This window comes from Triticum aestivum, chromosome 3A (assembly GCF_018294505.1).
Source record: "Triticum aestivum cultivar Chinese Spring chromosome 3A, IWGSC CS RefSeq v2.1, whole genome shotgun sequence".
Taxonomy (NCBI): Eukaryota; Viridiplantae; Streptophyta; class Magnoliopsida; order Poales; family Poaceae; genus Triticum; species Triticum aestivum.
In genome coordinates, this window is record NC_057800.1 from 555,763,963 (window position 1) to 555,783,180 (window position 19,218).

A 19,218-nucleotide genomic window follows, 5' to 3' on the forward strand; every position below is an offset into this window, starting at 1 on the left:
AGGTGAGCCTCGGCAACGTGGATTTTATCGTTCCTGAGGAACCTCTTGAGCAGGAGCGCTTCAAGCACCAGCTAATAGCCACTGCAAGGAGCCTGAAAAAGAAGCAGCAAGAGCTTCAAGCTGATCAAGATCTGCTCAATGATAGATGGACTAACGTCCTGGAAGCCGAGGAGTACGGCCTCAAGCGACCACTGAAAAGTTACTCGAAGTGCAAATTACTACCTCAATTCGATGATGAGGCGCTGGAGCCCGTGCCATAAGCGCACAATGCGGCTGACCGACCACCACATGGTCGGGACAAAGCAGAAACCCAAGCCGAACACCAGCCTGTACCACCTCGCCGTAAAGACAGAGACAAAACTGCTCAGGGATACACATATGATCTCTGGCAGGGCCTGAAGAATAAAGCAGTTCCGGCCAGATCGATCAATGGATCACGGGGGCGTGCCCCGATGCGCGACAATGGATATCGAGCTGAACATGGCAAGCACAGTTACGTCCGAGCCAAAAATCGCAGACGGACTCCATACGAAATACGTCGCGACCTGGCCCAATATAGAGGCGCCGCACACCCCCTCTGCTTCACTGATGAAGTAATGGAACATGAATTCCCAAAAGGGTTCAAACCCATGAATATCGAATCATATGATGGAACCACAGATCCTGCGGTATGGATTGAAGACGTTATCCTCCATATTCACATGGCGCGCAGCGATGATCTTCATGCCGTCAAATACCACTCCCTAAAACTCAAGGGGCCAGACCGACACTGGCTGAACAGCATGCGTGAAAACTCCATTGGCAGCTGGGAGGACTTAGAAGAAGCCTTCCTTGACAACTTCCAAGGTACATATGTTCGACCTCCGGATGCCGACGACTTAAGTCAAATAATCCAACAGCCCGGGGAGTCAGCCAGGAAATTCTGTACTAGATTCTTTACCAAAAAGAACCAGATCGTCGACTGTCCGGATGCTGAAGCCCTAGCGGCATTTAAACATAGCATCCGGGATGAATGGCTCGCCCGACACCTCGGCCAGGAAAAGCCGAAGTCCATGGTAGCCCTCATGGCACTCATGACCCGCTTTTGCATGGGCGAAGATAGTTGGCTAGCCCGTAGCAATAACAACACAAGCGAACCTAGCACTTCGGAAGCCAGAAATAGAAATGGCAAGCCCCGACGCAACAGACACAAGCGTTGAAGCAATGGTGATCATACCGATGACATGGAGGTCAACGCCGGATTCAGTGGCTCCAAGTCCGGACAGCAGAAGAAGCCATATAAAAGAAATAATCAAGGCCCTTCCAGCATGGACCGCATACTCAATCACCCATGTCAGATCCATGGCACCCCTGATAAACTAGCCAAGAATACCCACAGGAGTTGTTGGGTCTTCAAACAGGCCAGCAAATTAAATGCCGAAGACAAGGAGAAGGGGTCGCAAAGTAAGAACGATGACGAGGAGCCCCGTCCACCGAACATAGGGGGACACAAGAAGTTTCCCCCTCAAATCAAAATGGTGAACATGATATATGCTACCCATATCCCCAAGAAGGAGCGCAAGCGCACGCTCAGGGACGTCTATGAGATAGAGCCAGTCGCCCCAAAATTCAACCCATGGTCGTCATGCCCGATCACCTTCGATCGCAGGGACCATCTGACCAGCATCCGTCATGGCGGGTCAGCCGCACTGGTCCTCGACCCAATAATTGATGGATTTCACCTCACACGAGTCCTCATGGACGGTGGCAGTAGCCTCAACCTGCTTTACCAGGATACAGTGCGCAAAATGGGCATCGATCCATCCAGGATCAAGCCCACCAAAACCACCTTTAAAGGAGCTATACCAGGTGTAGAGGCCCGTTGCTCGGGCTCAATTACATTGGAGGTCATCTTCGGATCTTCGGACAACTTCCGAAGCAAGGAGTTAATCTTCGATATCGTCCCCTTCCGCAGCGGCTATCATGCATTGCTCGGACGAACTGTGTTTGCCCTATTCAATGCGGTGCCGCACTACGCTTATCTCAAGCTCAAGATGCCCGGACCACATGGTGTCATAACAGTCAATGGAAACACGGAGCGCTCCCTCCATACCGAGGAGCACACCGCTGCCCTGGCAGCAGAGGTACAAAGCGGCCTCCATAAGCAGAACCTTAATTCGGCGGCCATACTCCTGGACACTGTCAAACGAGTCCGGACAACTCTGCACCAGGATAGCCCAACTCGTCAAGAGCTCAACTAGCAATTCGGCCTCCATCCCAGACCCCACCAAGTGGCGGCGTTCGTGCCGCGCGTACATAATTATGCACTCAAAATACCATAGGCATAGACGGAGGCATAACCAGATTGTGATCCATAATACGGCTTGACCTCCCCTGGACACACATACTTTCACTCTTTCTTTTTTTTCCTTTTCCTTTTTTCCTTCTCAGGTTTCTCTTCCGCAGGCCCCTCTCGACGGCCTCCTAATCGGTCCTTTCGAAGGATGGACACACCAAGGTGGAAAGTAGCACAGACGTGTTGGGGAATCTCTAGATGTTCTTCTCGACGATCATTCTACCCGCTTTCAGGACCCGTACACAGCTCCTCCTTGGTCTTGGCATGTTAAATAGCCATTGTTGCTTATTGCACTACTTGTACAAAATACGCTTTGACGTATTAATCAAACTATAATGGAAACAGTTTGCAGCCCAACTTCTGCGGCACTAGTTTGTTCTTTTGATAATCTTATCAAATCGCACCTGTACCCTTTGGTACGCTTTATTCCGCCAGGGGCTTCATTGTGCCCCATAACATGGCAACAAAGTCCGAACACTTTTTACAGTACAGTTCAGCACCCTGAATTTAGCATTATATGCATCGGCTCCAAATCAAATATGTGTTCTATAGTTGGGTTGCCCGGCTCCTTTGCTTACTACCTTACGTTCTGCTATATCGGCTAGGGTAGTAAAGGGAGAACTACTACGATTGTGTCCTGGTTTATCCGGATGAGCACCTTAGTAGAGAAAGCCGAAAACTGACTGTCATGATGCGGCGTGAGCCGGTCAGCTCTTCAGAGGTTTCAAATCTTTAGCGATTTTTTCCACATTATGCGATGAATTGGTTCTTATCCGATCAGGTGTTTACAGCACACTAGTTCGGGGGATGCGCCTAAATTTTATTGTCAAACTCCTATGGCTAAGTGAGGGTGATAAAGCCACAAAGTCTGATTGCCTGGTTCGTAGCGCTAAACACCTCCTTTAAGTACCAAATGTTGGGATAAAGAGTGTTTAGATTCATCCTAAACACCCCCCGTACTACCTACATGGGGGTTGAAGCTGACGACTGGCCAACCCTCGGATTTAATAAAAACGGCCGCACATGAGGTAAAAACTTCAACAAATAAACAAGCATTATATTACATAACGGCTCTGTTTCATACTATAGGACGAGATAACATGAATATACTCATTCAAAAATAATGTCCTTAGCACATTGCTCCGCTACAATGCGGGATCCCTCCAGGACATCGTCAAAATATCGCGTGGGCGTGCGGTGCTCCTTTCCCTCGGGCGGTCCTTCAGTCACGAGCTTGAAGGCATTCATCTTCGCCCGTTGCATCTTGATACGGGCGAAGGCCATCCGCGCACCTTCTATACAGACTGACTGCTTGACGGCGTCAAGTCGAGGGCGGGCATGGACCAGCCGCTTCACGAGTCCGAAGTAGCTGCCGGGCATAGTTTCTGCAGGCCACGGCCGGATTATTAAGTCCTTCAAGGCTAGTTCGGCCACCCTATGTAGCTCGACCAGCTGTTTTAGCTGGTCGCTAAAAGGCACTGGATGTTCTGGCGCAAGGTATTGCGACCAGAACAGCTTCTCCATTGCGCTCCCTTCTTCGGCTAAGAAGAATGCCGCAGCATCAGAAACGCTACATGACAAATCTGCAAATGCCCCATGAGAACTCCAAATCCGGGTCAGTAAGAGATATCTTGTCTTCAAATACTTGCTTTTCATAATAAAAGCCTTACCTGCCGCAATCTTCTTGGCCTCTTGGATTTCCTGGAGGGCGCCTTGGGCTTCGGCCTAGGCCTCTTGTGCACTTTGGCGGACCCTCGCGAGTTCAGACTCTTGGTCCGCATTCTGACGCTCCAAGGACTCGTATTTGTTCATGACATCTTGGAGCTCCTGTTGGACGTCACCAATCCTGGCCTCATGCTTTTCTCGGGCGGCTCGTTCCTTTGCCGCCCTCTCCTCGGCCTCGGCCAGCGCCTTCTTGAGGGCCTCTACCTCGATCGTGGCCCCTACGAAAATATCGTGGCACTATGGTCAGCGCACAAACATTCATCCCTCCCGGATATACACAAAAACATTGAATACCTTGATTTTCCTCCAGCCACTTTTTCACATGACCGAGCTCTTCCTCGGTTTGCTCCAGCCTATGCTTCAGTCCGGAGACTTCGGCAGCATGAGAAGTCGCGGCCAACAGCGACGCCTTCTTATTCACATAAACATATCTGGTTAGTCTCCTGTGAAAAACGGTTTGATCCTCTGTTCGGCTCTTCTTTCCGAACACCGAATAGAGTCTCAGGGGCTACTATCTATACTGTGATTTTATTTTCACAAAGTTACATTGCTTACCTCAAAGCCTGTTAGTAGGCTTGTGCAGGCTTTGGTTAGTCCGCTTTTCACAGACTGAGTCTTCTCAATCACCGCACCCATAAGGGTATGGTGTTCGTCAACGATGGAAGCACTTTGTAGTGCTTCCAGTAGAGTATCCGGTGCCTCTGGTTAGACAGAGGTCACCGGCGGAATAGGCACACCTCCTTCTAACGAAGGAGGCTGTCTGCCGGATTTCGGAGCCGTATAGGTCTCCAGGACCGTACTCGTCTGGGGGTCGAATTGGACGTGGCCCCCATCGCCAGTCTCCATGGGAATCTGCTCCCCCATGTGTCAGGCGGACGAGGTCTTGCCCTATGGCCCCGCCTTGATGGCCTCCCGCGTCTCTCCCTAGTCTGGGATCCTTCGGGACAACACCTCGGTGTCATCCATGACCTTGGGAGAGGAGGCCGTCGGAAGGGACCCGCTGTCCATCGCCTTCGGGTCTAGCGAGTTCCCCGAAGACGAGGATCGCTCGAGGGCGGAACGAGCCGGACTGCAAGTACATGGTTCAACATGTTAAAATCATAAAGTAAAAAGGCTGATATATGAATGTGTCGGGGTCTTCGGATACTCAAGATTCAGCCAGGGGCTTATCCCGGGGGCGCCGTTCTGGGCTGCTATCGACGTCCCACGCGGAGCTATCCGTGAGGGAGGCCTTCCCCTTCTTGGACGCCTCCGCCTCCAGCTTTGTGGAGGCCGCCCTCTTCTTTCCCCCTTCAGGGAGGGGGAGTTGCTTTATTCTTCCTCCTCGTCATCTTCAGCAGTGGAGTGAGTTTCGGCGTCTTCGGACACCATGTCCGAAGTACCCTTGGGGCGGAGGCCACCTCAGGTCCCCTTGGCCTTCTTCTCCGGCGCCTTGTAGGGCGCCGGAACCAGCATCTTCATCAAGCACGGGATGGCTGGGTCCTCGGGCAGCGGAGCCGGACACTAAATCTGCTCCGCCTTCTTCGTCCAACCCTGAAAAACAGATAGGGAAGTTGGGACATCCTCCTTGAGTAAGCAAGTAAGGGATATGCCTTGAAACATGGAGAACTTACCGAACTGGCGGCTAAGCCAGGTCGTGCCCATGATCTTCGGTTGTCTTCGGCCACGTCTCATTGGCCTTGAAGAGCACCTTCCAGATGTCTTCGTGTGTAGTACCGAAGAACCGTTACAGGGTCTTGTGTTCGGCCGGATCAAATTCCCATAGGTGGAGAGCCCGGCTCTAGCATGGAAGGATCCGGCGAATTAGCATCACCTGAATCACGTCAACAAGCTGGACGTTCTTGTCCATCATGCTCCTGATGCGCGTTTGAAGCACTGTCAGCTCGTCCGATGAAGACCAATCCAAGCCCTACTCTTGCCAGGAGGTAAGCCGCGTTAGGGCCCCGGATTTGAATTCGGGAGCCGCAGCCCAGGAGGAGTCGCGGGGCTCTATGACGTAGAACCACAACTTCTGCCACCCCTTGACGGTCTCCACGAAGGTACCTTTGGGCCACGGGATGTTGGGCATCTTGCTCACCATGGCACCTCCGCACTCTGTGCATTGGCCATCCACCACCTTCGGCTTCACGTTGAAGATCTTAAGCCACAGTCCGAAGTGGGGTGGAATGCAGAGGAAGGCCTTGCACACGACAATGAATGTCGAGATGTTGAGGAAGGAATTCGGGTCTAGATCATGGAAATCTAGCCCATAATAGAACATGAGTCCACAGACAAAAGGGTGGAGAGGAAACCCTAACCCGCGGATGAAATGGGGGATGAACACCACCCTCTCATTGGGCTTCGGGGTGGGGACGATTTGCCCCTTGGCCGGAGGCCGGTGGGTGATTTCTTTCACCAGGTACCCGGCCTCCCGAAGATCGGTAATGTCCTTCTCCTTGACGGAGGAGGCCATCCACTTGCCTTGCCCTCCAAATCCGGGCATGGTCAAGTGCTTTCTTGAGGCGGAAAAGATGAGGACTTGGGCGCTGGAGCTCGAGAATGGGAGGGCAGAGAGAGAGAGAAGGTGTGGGTGAAAGAAGGGAATCCTTATCTCCTTATAACGGCAGTGAATATCAAGCGCCTCCCCACTCACCTTAAAACTCGCCTGTTCCCAAGGGTTGTGCAAATGGCATGGTTGGATTACCCACACCTGTATTGATGAGAATCCCGTAATAAGGGGACACGATCTCTGCTTTGACAAGACGTGCCAATGAGACCGCATCTCGAAGCGGTGGGCCAAAAACGGTTCGAAATAATGACCGGATGATGACGTGGTGTCACATTGTCAAAAATTGTTAATAGATTGGACTCGTGATATATTATACTCTCTGCGGTGGTGTGTGGTACTTGTTTTGCAGATCCGGACATGTTAGTCATATTCGAAGACTGTGTTGGAGTATTCGGAGGAGGAACCCGCCTTGCAATGCCGAAGACAATCTACGCACCGAACACCTTGTCATTGAAGCCTAGTTTAGGGGCTACTGAGGAGTCCTGGACTAAGGGGTCCTTGGGCGTTCGGCCTATTGGACATGGGCCGGACTAATGGGCTACGAAGATACAAGACCGAAGACTCTCACCCGTGTCCGGATGGGACTCTCCCTGGTGTGGATGGTAAGCTTGGCGTTCAGATATGAAGATTCCTTTCTTTGTAACCAACTTTGTATAACCCTAGTCCCCTCTGGTGTCTATATAAACCAGAGGGCTTAGTCCGTAGAGACAATCATAATCAAATAGGCTAGACTTCTAGGGTTTTAGACATTACGTTATCGTGGAAGATCAACTCTTGTAAGCCCCATACTCATCAATATTAATCTAGCAGGACGTAGCGTTTTACCTCCATCGAGAGGGCCCGAACCTGGGAAAACATTGTGTTCCCTGTCTCCTGTTACCATCAACCTCAGACGCATAGCTTGGGACCCCCCACCTGAGATCCGCCGGTTTTGACACCGGCATGGGCGCGAAGCGGAGCGCGGACGTTGGCAGCAAGCGCATATGCCCATCATTATAGCTTAGCTTCTCGAGCTGATCTATGGAGGGGGGTCGAAACCACTCGTCAAGCTTGGCTCGGTCCTTGCCATTGGAACGAAACTTGCCCGTGATAAGGCCTTTGATTGGGCCATCATGACTGCTGAGGATTTGGGAGAACGCATCCAAGCTTTGGCGATAGCCATGGCAGAGCTTGTGGGCGTCGAGGAGGTCGACAGGAGTGCGGAGCCATAGGGTGCGCCATCGCTGGGAAAAGGGCGATTATCCTCGCCTAATATTTGATTGGGAGGAGGGATATGATGACTATCAACATATCATCAGGGAGGTTGTTGATGAAGTCTAGTCCTTCTAGAGTCGCTTGCAGTTCTTTCTCGACCCGCCTCCGCTTGTTGGCAGCCTCGTTCTCCACCGTGTCGGCGGTGATGGAAACCTCTGTCTCCATATTCACGCCGTGCTCCGGTGCTTCAGCAGCCCCGTCGTCGCCACTCCCTCCGAAGGGGCGCTTCGGCGGCATCCTCGTACACTGATGGCTTTGAGGACTCAGAGCGGCGTCGAGGATGCGGGCGGAGAGAGAGGAATTGTGTGTGTGGCAAGGATGGGGGGTGCAGCCGCTCGGCGGCGCCATTAATATAGACCAGTGGGAGCGAGGCGGGCGGCGGTCCAAGGCTGTCTTGCTTCCGGGTGAGAACGACTGCTTAATCTCTAGTATGAATGAAATCTATGCTTAATTACTGAATTTTAGTTGCAAAAAATAGATAGTTCTATTGATTTTTAGCTGCATATTTTGACAAATCGCAGTGTCTCTTAGCTTAGCGCCAAAGTCTGGCTTTAATTTGCATATCGTAATCTGAACCGTTTGCATTGAAGAGATGCACAGATCCTGCGTTGAACAGCTTGTACGCTTCCCGGTGAGCCTGCGCACCGGACTGCACTCACACGCGTCCCGTTCAGTCAAGCAGCTGTCCACACGGCACCTCCTATAGCCATTAAAACCAAGACACATGGCATCACGTGAATGGTTAACAGAACGCACATGATTTGAATTATACAAACGTTTGAGATATTAAAGTGGCAGCTATTTTCTCAAAATGCCTTTGTTGGCTGTCATTATTCGAGTGCGCCTTCTCTCAAGATGGACACGAAAAATACCACAGCATGTCAGGTGCCCTTCCATGATAGCATCCCAAGTTTCATGAATTTCAGACGAGTTTTAGATTTACTAGAATTTGAAAACAAAGTATCTCGACATTTTGCCGGCAATCAGCGGTGCCCTGGTGTTTGAAATTCATTCACATTTATTGCATGCACCCAAGGACACAGATTTGATTTTTCAACCAATTTATATGCACTGGAGCATGTGCATGTAGTTCAAATTTGAATTATGCACATAAATGCATTAAAAACTCAGTTAATGCATAAAAATGTCCAAACGAACCCCAAAAATCAAAAAAATTGACACAACACTCTTTTTGTTCTATGTTGCCACGAGAAAAAATTTGAAAACAATAAGAGGCAATGGATATCGTTTCGTCCCCAAAGGTGCGATGTTCCCTATCAAAACCATCATGCTTGTTGTGAGAAGATCTGGTTTGTGAGAAGCATATACCCAAACCTTCCCCAAATGGGACAAAACATTACCACGACATGTTGATGCTGCTCCATGATAGCATGCCAAGTTTCATGAATTTTAGATGAGTTTTGGATTTACTAGAATTTAAAAACAAGGTATCTCAATGTTTGCGGATGAGTGACGGTGGCAGGGTGTTTGACATTCATTCCCATTTCTTGCATGGGACCTAAGCATGCACCCAAGGACAAAGATTTGATTTTTCAACCAATTTATATGCACTTGAGCATGTGCATGTAGTTCAAATTTGAATTGTGGACATAAATGCATTGAAAACTCACTTAATTCATAAAAATGTCCAAACGAACCCCGAAAATCACAAAAAGTAACACAACACTCCTGTTGTTCTATGTTGACATGAGAAAATTTTGAAAGCAATAAGAGGCAATGGATATCGTTTCGTCCCCAAAGGTGGGGTGTTCCCTACCGAAACCATCATGCTTGTTGTGAGAAGCTCTGGTTTGTGAGCAGCATATACCCAAACCTGCCGCAAATGGGACAAATTTTTTTACCACGGCATGTTGATGCCCTCCATGATAGCATGCCAAGTTTCAGGAATTTTAGACAAGTTTTGGATTTACTAGCATTTAAAAACCAGGCATCTCAATGTTTTGCCGGCAATCAACGGTGCCCTGGTGTTTGAAATTCATTCCCATTTCTTGCATTGGACCTAAGCATGCACCCAAGGACACAAATTTGATTTTTCAACCAATTTATATGCACTGGAGCATGTGCATGTAGTTCAAATTTGAATTATGCACATAAATGCATTAAAAACTCAGTTAATGCATAAAAATGACCAAACGAACCCCGAAAAATCTCAAAAAATAACACAACACTCCTGTTGTTCTATGTTGACACGAGAATTTTTTTGAAAGCAATAAGAGGCAATGGATGTCGTTTCGTCCCCAAAGGTAGGGCGTTCCCTACCAAAACCATCATTGAGAAGCTCTGGTTTATGAGAAGCATATACCCAAACCTGCCCCAAATGGGACAAAAAATTTACCATGACATGTTGATGCCGCTCCATGATAGCATGCCAAGTTTCATGAATTTCAGACGAGTTTTGGATTTACTAGAATTTCAGAACTAGTTATCTCAATGTTTGCGTCCGAGTAACGGTGGCAGGGTGTTTGACATTCATTCCCATTTCTTGCATGGGACCTAAGCATGCATCCAAGGACAAAAGATTTGATTTTTCAACCAATTTATATGCACTAGAGAATGTGCATGTAGTTCAAATTTGAATTATGCACATAAATGCATTGAAAACTCAGTTAATGCATAAAAATGTCCGAACGAACCCCGAAAAATCACAAAAAATAACACAACACTCCTGTTGTTCTATGTTGACACAAGAAATTTTTTGAAAGCAATAAGAGGCAATGGATATCGTTTCATCGCCAAAGGTGGGGCAATCCTACCGAAACCATCATGCTTGTTGTGAGAAGCTCTGGTTTGTGAGAAGCATATACCCAAACCTGCCCCAAATGGGACAAAAAATTTACCACGACATGTTGATGCCGCTCCATGATAGCATGCCAAGTTTCATGAATTTCAGATGAGTTTTGGATTTACTAGAATTTAAAAACTAGTTATCTCAATGTTTGCGGCCGAGTGACGGTGGCAGGGTGTTTGGCATTAATTCCCATTTCTTGCATGGGACCTAAGCATGCACCCAAGGATAAAGATTTGATTTTTCCACCAATTTATATGCACTAGAGAATGTACATGTAGTTCAAATTTGAATTATGCACATAAATGCATTGAAAACTCAGTTAATGCATAAAAATGTCCAAACAAACCCTGGATAATTCCAATTCTTTTATGATCACTGCAGATAAAAGGTCTAGCAATTCAAACACCATCCATGGCCGCTGTGACCCCATGATGTAATTCAAATCAAGATGAAAAATCAAGTAGATCCCACACAGTTTATTATGACCAACCATGTGAGATGCAGCACAAAATATCTTGGAGCATCATCGGAGTATAGTACGCATACGGCTTATGCGAGAAGGTGCGACGGCTACAGTCCATGGCCCGCTCTGAATAAGGGACTGTGTCTGATGACAATTTGCATGCCAGTTTTTTCATTGAAGTGATTCCAAATTTTCGGCTTCCGCGGAAATATCTACCTCCCCGCCCCCTCCCCCTTACCAAAAGCCACATTTCCCCTGTTTCCGCCTTCCTTTCCAAGTTGAAACCTTCACTCGTTGCTTGCAGAGCCGCCTCCTCGCCGGCGACCCTCCTTCACGCTGCTCGGCCTCGCCTATCCAGGCAAGTAATCCACAACCGACCCACATCCTCCTCCTCCTTCCACATCCCACATGCCTCGACCGCCGGCACGAGCGCAACACCTTCCACCCAAATCACCGACCCCTCCACCAAATAAGCGCCGGCCCAAGCCATGGTGCATGCAGTATAGCCAGGACCTCAAGGAGCATTTGGCGGTGGAGAAGCAAATCGCGGCCGCACGCGCGGATGAGGTCGCGATGGCTGCCATTCGTGCTGACCCCCAGATCTTGGAGGAGCACCTCGTCGTCGAGGCCACCGTTGACGCCTCACGCGCCGACGCCACGACGCGGTTGGCTGCTTTAAACGATAGTTCGTGGCGTTTTCTCGAGGCCACCGTCGGTGCCTTCGACGAAGACTACGAGGTGTTTTCTTAGCGTGCACGTGCTTACCTCATCTCGAGAGCCAGCAGGTTGGTGCCCGGAGTAGCTCAGGCAACTCACCACTACAATGAGGGCACCCACGATGCGGAGGCCTCACCCTCTTCCATGTCCAAGGAGCCAATTGTCATCGATATCTCCGACAATGAGTAGCTTGTCTTGTTAGCTCACTATATGGACCCATGTTCAGTTTGCTAGCTATTGCCTTTCCTTAACAAATTCTAGTGAATTGTGTTATCTACTTTTACCATGCAATATTCTGCTATAGTGTATATGTTCTATGTCGTGCAATGTAGTGTTCAGTTAACTGCTTGGTTCAATTCTGCAAATGTGATGTTCAATTCTTCCGGGTGCAATATTTCCAAGTTGTTAAGCATGCTTGGTTTGGTTAACCGTCTGATCTTCTATTAGGAGTATGTTATATTATGCAATGTGGTGCTCAGTTAATGTTTGATTCATTTGTTGTGGTGTTTAGTTAACTGCTTGGTTTAATTCTGCAATGTGATGTTCAATTGTTGTGGGTGCATTCTTTTATTGTATACCATGTGAGGAATAAATCGAATTTGGCTGCACTTAATACATGAGAAACATATAAAAGTGCTATATTTTCTAGTTCTTAATCATGCTTGGTTTGGATAAATGGGTTTTCCATGTGGCTTGAATTAATCTGATGAATCTACAATGTGCTTATTTTTCATCAACATATTTTACTGATAGCATGCGAACCCTTACTTAACCTAATGAATAACTACCTTATATGTGTTGCAGGGAAACAATGGGAAGCACCGAGGTTTACAAGATGGTACTAACTATTATACCTTGCCTTTTTTTATTCCTTTGCCCCGTTACCAATATAGAGAAGATACGTATGCACATCCTTGTTTTTAGGGTTCACTAATGATTACCTCTCAAACCACCTCTATGGTCAGGAGGCGAGGAAAGTTTTCATACAACACCCACAGTTCAATATTGAAGTGTTCCTGAAGAGGTCGAAGGATGGATGGTCAATCATCCACAGGCACTGGCCTAAAGTTGCAAAGACCTTCAACATGAATGAAGGCTCAATATTCGCCTTCCGCTTCAGCAGTTTTCTAGATGATATGCATCTCTCTATGTACCATTTATGATGCTAATTTCGAAAGGTTCTAGATGTTGCATGTGAAACTTGCTGCTGGTGCAGTTGTGTAATGGGGTAGCTGAGTGCTGAAGCTATATCATTTATACTCCGATGTATTTCAATTATGAAATCCTACTTCCTTAATATGGAAATGGAATATATTATGTGCTTAATATGAATGTCAATTAGATTAGTAAATGGATTATTAATAATAGGGCAATTAGCCCGCTAGTTGGCCAATTAGCTTGCTAATTGGGTTTTCCTATTGCAAACAGTTAATGAGAAAACACTGTGGCGATGACCTCAGGCAACGCACACGGTTTCTAGGAATAAACCGTGTTGGATTAATGAACAATCACACACGACATGCTCTTCAAAACTGTTTGTGTTACGCCACCTTGCACAAACGTTTTCCTTGGAGTGACTGTGTGGCATGTATATACGAACGGAAATGTTTAGCGGTGATTGACTGTGTGGGATGTACTTACGACCGGAAATGATTTCGCCCGTATAATTGTATTTTTTAGCACTACTGTACGTATTTCCGTATTTGAGTGCTCGCCGGTCGCACACGATCTCATTTTGCTGAGCGTGTGTGCCAGGAGGGCATATCCCTAACAGTTTCTGGGTCGTGTGGGAAGGACCCCCCCTATCGCCCACACTCAATTGGCGATGGTTCCGAATGCCGTCGCGGAAAGGGGTTAAAAACCATTTGTTTAGCACCGACGCATACCAGTGCTTTCACGTCGTTTAAAAAAAGATCCTTTCATGTACGAATTTGACTGTATGCTTGGAGCAACTTGCATGTCCTATACTGCTCCTATTTGGATACTGTAACTTACCTAGAGGTTAGACTAACCCTAAACTAACTGTAGCCGAAGAGGTGCTTGGGTGACAAGGTTAGATTGACAATAAATGCACTTTATGGAGAGAGAAAAGTGATTTTTCAGTGGGCCCAATTAGAACTATCTCCAATTAGCACCTCTTGGGTGGGATAGTTCTTTTGGTGGGTTCGGTGCAACTTGCTCCAATTTAACCCTCATGCTTGGATACTTTAGGGCTATTTGAGCCCAAACTAGCTCAAACTAATTCTAACCCATGGATCCAAACAGGGCCAAAGTTAGTCTCGGAAAACACATTAAGCCCTATATACATGGACAGATGGAGTACATGATACTAGCAAACGCTCACCATTAGTAGTAGTTCATTGGTTGGTTTCGATTTTTGATTCAGTTGTTGTGCTGCTACCATCCAATATTCACATGTGGTTGTTTCTAGAGTAAAAAGGAGGTACTAGTACTTACTATGGAAAAGGTGAAGTGATGGTTGCTTCGCCCAAGCAACTTTTATTACTTTGGGAATATGGGAGTACCAGCGGATTCAAGGAACAGAGAAATGATGGTTGCTTCATCCGAGCAACTTACTATGGGGAAGGTGGGGCTCTGTGATTTGACTGCTCACTAGTCATTATTACTGCGGCGCAATGACCCGGGTGAATCTGTCCCTGCAGTTGTGCACTCAATATTGCTGCATGGCAGGTGGAGCCGGATGAAGGATGTCCAGCATGTCAGCGAAACGAAGTTGAATTGTTTCTGGCATTGCTATCAATCCTTTAGGATTTGTTTATATGTACGCATAATTTTAATGAAATTGTACTGTGATGCTATGAAGGTTTCAACTTTGGTTCCCGCAGGAAAAAAAGGTTTCAACTTAGGATTCATGTGTCCTCTTGCCTCAAGATTATCTTGTTACAACATTCCATCATATACAAATGAAACTACCATGGCTGCTAATGCACCTCAATGGTTCACAGATCAACGCCAATATTCACATCACAACTGAAGACGAAGTTGTGAGAAGGTGTACAAATAAAGTAAAATATATAATTGATCGATGTTGTTCGTAGGCATGGCTCCATTTGCTGGGCACAGTGTTCATTGCTTGGCAACTAGTTTCATCCAGATCTATAGCCAAAAAAGAGGTGTATGGAGGACACCACAATCCGATCATTTTGTGCAGCTCCACTAAAATCGAGCCGACCATCCCTGTTTGCAAAGATATCCAGTCAGTGTGATTACAATAATAGTGGAACTAGATGATGAAACATAACATACACAAATAGAAGCCGATCACTTCCGCAATCTCTCTTTAGGACTAACTACTTGTTGGAGAATATTAGGCACAGAGTTGGATGAGGAGGATAACAAAACCAATCTCCCTTTCTGCAGTCCCACAGATATGTAAAAGCGTTGCCTGTGTGACATTTTGGTGGAACTGCGCAAAACACTCTCAAGAAAAAAGTGATTTGTGCAGTTCACCAAAAGGTTGCAATAGCAACGAGGTGAAATTGATAGCCCTGTTTGCAAAAGGAGGTAGAAAGGAAACAATTACTGCCCAATAACACGAGTTGAAGACACATATGCCGATAAAAAAGAAGCATATTCCATGTAATAAGGGAAAGATATCAACATGGTGGTTTATCAAAAATGGTTTGAGGATGAGATTGCAAGATGGAAAGTACACTAGCGAGATACGTTTTAAGAAAACAACTAAGAAGATCCACATGCAGCAACATGGGAAGATGGGCAGCGGAGCAAGGCCGGAGGAAGCTGTACCTGAGGGTCGTTGGGATGTTACTAGGAGGGCGCCAGCAGCCGGGATCTGCCCATACTGCGGCAGTGAGCAAGTGGCAAAGCCCCTACCGCGCTAGAGCTTGGTCACAAAGAACGGCGGGTAGCGCAAATCGAGACATGTTGCCTCAACGCCGTCGAGCGGAGAAACGATGCACATCCTCCCTTTCCGTTGGTGGATGGGATGCAGCCGGATCACTGACCAATGGTGAGAGAGGGAGAGGCCACCGCTGCCTTGTGTGAGATGGTGTGACGAGAGACAAAACCCCGGCAGGCTCCATTGTATATAGTGGAGAGAATTTTTCCATTTTCCCCATGGCAATCGTTTTATATTCTATATGTGCCATTGAGGAATATATAACTTTATTTAATACTAACGCGTCAAGTCAAAATTTGTTTCGGCTAGGCATGGTACCCGGCCCTCCTTGGAGTAAACAACCGCTACACGCGTCAAATTATCACGTGGGCTGCCTTTTCATACAGAAACGAACTCCACCATGTACCCGTGCGGGTGTGGCCGGGAATGAGACATGAGTACGTGCGTCCTGCGTGCACCTCTTCTTTAGGTGCATGTACGTACGTGGGTGGGTGTGAGAGAGATGGTTTGTGCAAAACAGAGGCAATGTGTCGATGATATCTCAAACAAAAAAACTTAACATATGCAATGTGTGTGAAACAGAGTCATGGATATATCATATATAGAGGGAGCGATCCACGAGAAGAGAGTGGAGGGATCATCGGCGTGAGATATCAATAGAATGGAAAACAGGGATGAAGTGTGTGGATGTGCAATCAATAAAGAGTGCCATCAAATTTGTGTTTGCCCACTTCAAAGATACAGGGCGGCTGGCCTACTGGAATTTGAGACGGCAGAGGTGCAGTTTTTCTCTGTGGCATGGATACCTACCTACAACATTCGACTATCGGTGTGTGTGGGGGGGAGGGGGCAGAGACCTAACTATAGAGAGGTAGATCGACTAGTATATGTGTGGAGAAGGAGAGAGACCTAGCTATGTATTGAGGGAGATCGATCGGCATCCAAGGATCTGTGTAGCAGAGGAATAAGGTTGGGAGAAAGACAAAGGTAGAGTGTCGGAGGCTTGGTGGTGGAGTGGCGTCTCACAAATGGGGGGAGAGGCCTGCTAGACAAACGGAGGGTACGAGTGCAATATCAATAAGAGAGGGTCGGGGATGTCTGTCTGTCTATGCATGTGCGTGTGAGAGATGGGTCGGGAGGTGTGCAAGGATGATGAGGGGAGATGATATGGTTGTGGTAAGCATACATAACTACATAGGAAGATTAATCGTCGTGTGTGCGATAAAGGGAGAGACCTAACTAGTGAGGTAAGTCTATCGGTGCGTGGGGAAAACGAATTATAGTTGACCTGGCTATATGTAGGCAGATTGGTACGTATACATGCATGCATGTGTTAGAAGCAAATAAGGTTCATAGAGACAGACAGTGGGAGAGGGGTGCGGCTAGGAGGTGGTGCGATAGGCCAACCATGTCGAGGGGGGAGGAGTGTCCGAGTATGAGATCGATGAAAAGAGGGGTGGGAGTGTGCACCTGCGTGGAACCGTATTGGACATAGGGGGCATGGACGGTGAGAAGAGAAGAGGGGAAGTATGTGTTTGTGGTAGGCACACTTGGCTAGAGAGGTATATCGACCGGTGTGTGCCGGAAAGAAGGAGTCGGGGGGCCTACACACACCATGGATGAACGACCTAAAGAGAAATAACGAACGTGTGCGACGGAGGGGACGCTGAGGTAGGGTGAGAGGGGGCAGGCGTGTGCATGCACGATAGAAAGTTAGCGCTAGCTAGATACAAAGAGAAGAGGATCGTGAAGGTGTAAAAGATGAACATAGATCATAATTCATTATAAAAAAAGTGGATACGGATACTTGAAGAGATATCATAATGTAGAACATTGATTATAATTTGGGATAATGTGTGGCTTTTGCAGCTCATGGCTAAATACTTGTCATAATGTAGGGGGCGGGGCACTATACTTTGTGTGATATACAAGTTGTACGTATGGAACATGGTTTAAATTATGTATATATAGTTAGTACAACAAATGTACTATTATTTGGAATCAACATCAAGTGTATTCAAAAAATTGAATTCGATTTCATATAGTACACATAGTTCATATCTATCTCTATAGTAATCATGTGGTGTGTTGTTAAGGTAATACACGAATGATGGTTGAGGTTGGCAACAATCATGATTGTAGATTCTTATTGAAATAGATAAACGAATTCAAATTTAGTTCGAATTGTAGTGGTAGTATAGACATTTGGAATGCACTAAAATGTTGGTATGAGTAGGTTACATGCATTATACAGCCAGCGAAAAAAAATTAATTGGACATAACATGGATTCATACTCTGTTTTGAATAGCATTTGTATAGTAAAACGGGACAAGACTCTCTCTTTGTGTGGTGTGAACAGTTTTATTTTTTCGTTTTTTTCGTTGAGGGAAGTGCGAATTGATTTAGTATGTACAAGTACAATATTACACGTGAGGCTTGTCCCTAAAATTCAACCCGCGCCTTGTTATATCCCGAAAATTCAGATATCGTGCTCCCAAAACTGGCGCCTTCACAAACCGCGCCTTGCTTTCCCGAAATTACAACGCGCGTGAAAACTCCCTCCAGCTGCCAAATCCCGACACGTGAAACCCCCCTTCTAACCCTGAGCCGAAAGGGCCGCTAGTTCAAATCGGTGGGGGTACTTTTGTAACACACCCTACATTTTGGATAAGCGTGTCCCTAAGCCTCCTTTTTGCCATTCGAAATCCTAGGCCTCCATAACCTCTCTACTCCAGCCATGAAACCCCACCCTCCTCTGTTCGCCACCTCGCCGCTGCCCAGCCGGAGCCTCTTCCCCGACGACGTCATCCACCGCAACAGCTTGGCGTCCCTCATCCACCTCCCCGGATGAGGATCCGTCGTCCATCTCGTCGTCTCGCCGGTTCAGCCGCCCCATCCTCCACCTCCAAGGAGCTGCTCCGACGATCGCCTCGTCTATCGCGGCTGCTCCATCCCCACATCGTCGCCTTAACCTGCTCCACCGGAACCGCAACATCCTCACCGACTCCTCGAACGAAGCCGAGGCCTACTCGGCGCCACCAAAGAGGTTGTGCACTCATCGAATCACACCTTCTCCTTAACTCGACCTCCCGGCGCTGATAGTGCTCCATCCCGCACCCCCATGGAGCGGCTACCTCGAAGCCGGCGCCGTGGGCGATATCTCCATGGCGCTTCTCCCCTAGAGCGAGGCCCGTTCGGCGGCGGCGGCCATACTAGCCGGATCTGCTACTGCTGCTCCGGCTCTCGCTCGCGCTGCTGCTGCTGCTCTCACCCTCGCTCGTGTTGTTGCTCTGCTCCGATTTAGCTGCAGTTCAGTCGAGTGAATCGACTTTTAGGTCAGTCGATTTTCAGGGGGTGGGGGGCTCGCCGGAGTTAAGGAAGAACCACCTATAGCGAGGAGCGGGGCTCGCCGGAGAGGTACCACACTATCTATCTTAGGGATAAGGGTGGGGCGATGGTCGCCGGCGGTGGGGGCGCGGTGGTGGA